This window comes from Podarcis vaucheri (assembly GCF_965113315.1).
Source record: "Podarcis vaucheri genome assembly, chromosome: 6".
Lineage (NCBI taxonomy): Eukaryota > Metazoa > Chordata > Lepidosauria > Squamata > Lacertidae > Podarcis > Podarcis vaucheri.
In genome coordinates, this window is record NC_138764.1 from 104,443,068 (window position 1) to 104,449,289 (window position 6,222).

The following is a 6,222-nucleotide window of genomic DNA, read 5'->3' on the forward strand; positions in this document are numbered from 1 at the left end:
CTAGGTAACTTCCCTGAGCTGTCAAGTTGAAAGGATACATTCAGGCATAATATTTGTAACATTTAACAACTTTAAAGATGCCCCCCGCCCGGTAATTTCCGTAACAATTAATATACCGCCTTTTGGCCAAAAAAACACACCCCAAGGCAGCTCACAAACAATAAAAATGCAAATGCAATTTAAAAAAGCAAATGAAATATTAACGTTTCAAAAATATGAAAATACATTGTTTTTATACAAATGTTTTTAGCAGGTGCTGAAAAGAATATGGTGAAGGCTCCTAACTGGTATCAATCGGCAGGGAGTTCCAGGGTGTATGTGCTGTTACTGTACACTAGTTGTTGCTGTATTCACTCTGCGTTTTTCAGTGTGTGTTTTATTATGTTATACTGTATTGCAAATCACATTTTGAGACTTTTAAGTATAAAATGCCTAATAAATCAGAATGGAATTGGAAGCGTTCCAAAGCTACCTGTTCCACCTGGTGGCAGCTCAGAGCAGGTCGCATGTGGTGTTGGGATGTTGGCGTGGGGGGTCTCTGTGCCAGGAAAGTACCCCCGCGCGCACCTTTTCCAGGGAAGCGAAGTGAGCCTTCCAAGCTCCAAATGCAGAATGTTGCAAGCGGCGCACAAGCTGAACAGCAGCAACAGGCAATCCTTCGGCATGAACAGGCTTGCTCACTTGGTGAGCTGAGAATTGGCTCCCTTGCTGTCTCCAGCAGCTGCCTAAGAGGAAGAAACCAAATGGGAAAGTCTTCCCTAGCACAGACGCACAGGAAAGTTGCACCTGGTGAACATCCACTGTGAAAGGCACAGTGCCCACAAAAAGACATCAGCCCTGTGGCCACGCAGGGGTGCATCCAGAACTTAGTAGGAAAGTGCACGCAGAGCAATCGCCTTGGCAGCTTCCAGGGAGGGATCTCAATGCATGAAGAGCTACTGCCAGTCAGTGCAGACAATACTGGGCTAAATGGACCAGGTCTGACTTGGTGGGAGGCAGCTTTCCATGTTGCATTTGGGTAGCAGGTTCTTAGGATAAGGCTGTCAGTGGCAACTATTCATTCATATTTGAAACAAAATTTAAAAAATTCCTTCCAGTAGCACTTTAGAGACCAACTAAGTTTGTTCTTGGTACGAGCTTTCGTGTGCATGCACACTTCTTCAGATACCACGAAAGCTCATACCAAGAACAAACTTAGTTGGTCTCTAAGGTGCTAGGAAGTGAGAGCTGGACCATAAAGAAGGCTGATCGCCAAAGAATGGATGCTTTTGAATTCTGGTGCTGGAGGAGACTCTTGAGAGTCCCATGGACTGCAAGAAGATCAAACCTATCCATTCTGAAGGAAATCAGCCCTGAGTGCTCACTGGAAGGACAGATCATGAAGCTGAGGCTCCAAGACTTTGGCCACCTCCTGAGAAGAGAAGACTCCCTGGAAAAGACCCTGATGTTGGGAAAGATGGAGGGCACAAGGAGAAGGGGACGACAGAGGACGAGATGGTTGGACAGTGTTCTCAAAGCTACCAGCATGAGTTTGACCAAACTGTGGGAGGCAGTGGAAGACAGGAGTTCCTGGCGTGCTCTGGTCCATGGGGTCACGAAGAGTCGGACACAACTAAACAACAACAACAAAGGTGCTACTGGAAGGATTTTTTTTTATTTTGTTTCGATCACGGTAGAGCAACACGGCTACCTACCTGTAACTCATTCATATTTATTACATATATATGCCACCTTTCTTCTCAAGGTAGTGCCCACGTTTCTCTTCCTCCCCATTTCATCCTGTGAGGTAGGTTGGGCTAAGAGATGGTGACGGGGTGCAAACTTGAATGAAATACCGTACTTGGAATATAACAAGCCTCGCCCCACATAATCGATCACAAGGCACACACATCATTTGAATGGCAATGCCCATCTACTTTGGGGAGCCCCAACCTCCCCAAATATTTTATTGCGGGGTGAAGGGGCCTCCTTGGGTTCTTTTGTGTGGGTGTCAGAAGTAGAAGCTCAAGAAAAAAGCACAGCAAGAACTCAGGCCAATATAAGTTTCAGTAGTAGGAGTGGTCCCTACTCACAAATCAATAGTCAATTGTAGCAAAAACCATTGCATTCAAAGTATGCATTCTGACAAGGATTGCAAACACAAATAGAGATTACGAACTCAAACAGAGATTACAAACTCAGACTCATAAGGATATGTATAACAATAATTCGTTATTGGCCTGAGTTCTTGGTGTGCTTTTTTCTTGGTATATTTAATAACAAGAACTCCAATTTATTTAACGTTAGAGGTAGAGGTTCAGCTGCTGCAAGATCAGGACAGGTGAGGGGAGAACCAATTTGCGGAGCCTCGTCAAAGGGATGACCTCATCTAACAGCTCTCAGGCTGATGAGGCGATTAATGTGCATTTCAAGCTCCGTGCGGCAATTAGTCGGAATGAATAATTGAACACTTTTTGCATGATGACTTTGGAATACAAATGTCTCTGATTCTCCCGCCCGGATTGCAGGGAGGAAAAAGGCTCCTCTACGCTTGGGGGGGGGGATAGATTGCATGGCTATTGATCTGGGCCTTGTCGTAGTGGCCTGGTGGTCAGAATCCTGCCTTAGGCTATGGGACGGCCTGTGTATTGATCAGCCATCCTGACTGGCTTGCACAAATCTGACATGGAGGCTAGATCCTGCCCGGTCTGTGTGGGGCTTTCTTTGAGCCCCGGCGCTTTGCAAGGAGGTTGCATGACTGTGCATTCATTCCGATTTGCTTGCACATTGACACGTCTTCCTGGCAATCGTTCGTTCATCCCACATTTTGGGGGCGTGTGTGTGTTCAAATATTATATTCCAGTGTTTCAAAATAAGGAACGCTCTGTGACTTTCAGTGCAATCAAAGTACTTTGTCAGTTATCCATCTGCCAGAGGGTGAAAACCACGCTGTGCATTAGATAAGTCTGTACTTTTGACTGATCTGCCTTTTGAAAAAAATTAAAAGGAACAGATTTGTACGTTCATAGACTCATAGAACTGTCATCTAGTTCAACCCCCTGCAATGCAGGAATCACAGCTAAAGCGTCGTCATTACAGAACCACAATTTGTGCTTACATCTTTAATATAAGACAAGCCAATAGTGTTGCCAGTACCCAGACCCTGTTTGAACCAAAAGACGTGGGTGGCACTGTGGTCTAAACTACTGAGCCTCCTGGGCTTGCCGATCAGAAGGTTGGCGGTTCAAATCCCCGCGACGGGGTGAGCTCCCGTTGCTCTGTCCCAGCTCCTGCCAGCCTAGCAGTTCGAAAGCACACCAGCGCAAGTAGATAAATAGGTACCACTGTAGTGGGAAGGGAAACAGCATTTCTGTGTGCTCTGGCTTCCATCACAGTGTCCCATTGCACCAGAAGTGGTTGAATCCTGCTGGCCACATGACACAGAAAGCTGTCTGTGGACAAATGCCGGCTCCCTTGGTCTGAAAGTGAAATGAGCGCTGCAACCCCATAGTCGCCTTTGACTGGACTTAATGATCCAGGGGTCCTTTACCTTTACCTTTTTTACCTGTTTGAACAGGCCAATTGCCCACCTAGCCCCAAATCCTGTTCTCACAGTGGCCAGCCCAGTGCCCCCAGGAATCCTGCAAGTAGAATCTAGACACAACAACACTCTTCCCTCTAGTGATTCCCACAGGTTGGTACTCTGATACATGTAGCCTCTGATAAAGGTAAAGGGACTCCTGACTATTAGGTCCAGTCGTGGCCGACTCTGGGGTAGTGGCTCTCATCTCGCTTTACTGGCCGAGGGAGCCGGCGTACAGCTTCCGGGTCATGTGGCCAGTATGACAAAGTCGCTTCTGGTGAACCAGAGCAGCGCATGGAAACGCCGTTTACCTTTCCGCCAGAGCGGTACCTATTTATCTACTTGCACTTTGAGGTGCTTTTGAACTGCTAGGTTGGCAGGAGCAGGGACCGAGCAACGGGAGCTCACCCCGTCGCGGGGATTCGAACCGCCGACCTTCTGATCGGCAAGTCCTAGGCTCTGGGGTTTAACCCACAGTGCCATCCGCATCCCTCTGTGGTCTCTGATACTGGACCTTTTTTAAATATCCCTTACCTTCATTTATTGCTAAACAGCGGGGGGCGCACATGCACACACAGAGCTGTGATTCCTGCCTTGCCGGGGGTTGAACTAGATGACTCTATGGGTCCCTTCCAACTCTACAATGATCTGATTCTATGCTCTTCTTCAACAGAGAGAGCATTTCATGGAGCAGTATTGAAAAATTTGCAAACAAACAAATAACCGACGCACTTTTGTATTTTACACCATGGCATTGTGCTCTTTCTTAAGATGCCTTGACCGCAGTTTGTAGATAGGTGGTGTACAAGTCATGGCAAATAAATTCATACGGAGGGCTGGTTCTCATCGAAGTTGTGGGCCCCTGAGCAAAGCACAATTTTATTTTGATTACACACAAGTATTTAATTTTGCAGCATCTCCTTACCTCCCCCTCCTTTTTTTTAAGGGAGACAGTGGGGCTTCAATCTGGACCAGGGACCCAACCCAGTTTCCCACTAAAAACCTCATCTTGCTTTATTGGCCGAGGGAGCCGGCGTACAGCTTCCAGGTCATGTGGCCAGCATGACTAAGCCACTTCTGGCGAACCAGAGCAGCGCACGGAAACGCCGTTTACCTTCCCGCCGGAGCGGTGCCTATTGATCTACTTGCACTTTGACGTGCTTTCAAACTGCTAGGTTGGCAGGAGCAGGGACCGAGCAACGGGAGCTCACCCCATCGCGGGGATTCAAACCGCCGACCTTCTGATCGGCAAGCCCTAGGCTCTGTGGTTTAACCCACAGCGTCACCTGCAAAGGTAGCAGGATAATAATGAGCCTGAAATCAGAGCTCAGAGAGTGATCGCTGAAACTCCCATGCAGATCTCCTTAGGGGAGCATTTGCCAATGAGGACAGAATTTCCCACTAGGGGGTGCCCATGTCATTCTAGGCTTTTTGCATACTGCTAAGAAAAAAAACACAGAACCCTAGAGTTGGGACCCAAGGGTCATCTAGTCCAACCCCCTGCACTGCAGGAATCTTTTGCCCAACTTAAATCTTGAACCCACAACAACCCTGACCTGAGATTAAGATTAAGAGTCTCATAATCTACCGACTGAGCTATCCCAGAGCATTTGAAATAAAACACATCTGCCCCCTTGCTTTTTTTTGCTACGTATCCATTCAACCGCTTTTGCTGCAGCAGATCAGAAAGGCTTGGTGTTGCGCATGAAAAGCCCAAGAGGCTTCTGGGAGATGAACACATTGCTTCCATTCCATGGTTTGAAGTAGGAGCATCAAACAGGATCTCAAGTTTCATCTCTGGAAGCGAAACATAGGCGGAAAGATGGTGCCTCTCCCTGGATCCTCACAGGCTGACTACCGACTGACTGTGGAAGGAGTTTAAGCACAGCTCCAGTTTGGACAACACGCCGAGCCGAACCTTGGCTTGGCTGTCATGCCACACTTAGCTAAAAAGACCAGAGGGAAGCAAAAGTCACTGTGCTCTACTCTCCAGAAAGGAGCCAGCAAATTTTTGTGGCTGGACTTATTGTTAAGTGCAGACATGTCCATTGTCACTTGATTGCCTCTTATTTTGCCATGGCCAAACACTCAAATATTCTAGGAAGCACAGGGTCCCTTTATTTGTAAATAAAGGGGACTAATATATATGTTTAACCTTGTTTTTTTAAAAACATTTACATGTGTGTGAGAGAGTGTATCTATAACCTTTAGGTTAGATTGCTGCAGTGCATTATATGTGGGGCTGCCTCTGAAAGTGGTTCGGAAACTTCAGCTGGTACAGAATTCGGCAGCCAGGTTTCCAGCTGCTTTCTGGGCCCAACTCAAAGTGCTGGTTTTGACCTATAAAGCCTTAAACGGCCCAGGACCGCAATATCCCAAGGACTGCCTCTTTCCATATGACCCGACCCGGAGATCATCTTCTGAGGCCCTTCTTCGTGTGCCTCCTCCACGAGAGCTCTGGAGGGTGGCAACATGGGAACAGGGCCTTTTCAGTGGTAGCTCCCCGTTTGTGGAATGCTCTCCCCAGGGAGGCTCACATGGCGCCATCATTAGGCTCCACCAGGCAAAAACATTCCTCTTCTCCCAGGCCTCTGGCTGATTAAACAATTGATGCTCTTTTAAATGTGTCTGTCAGGGTTATTTTATTAGTAATAGTATTA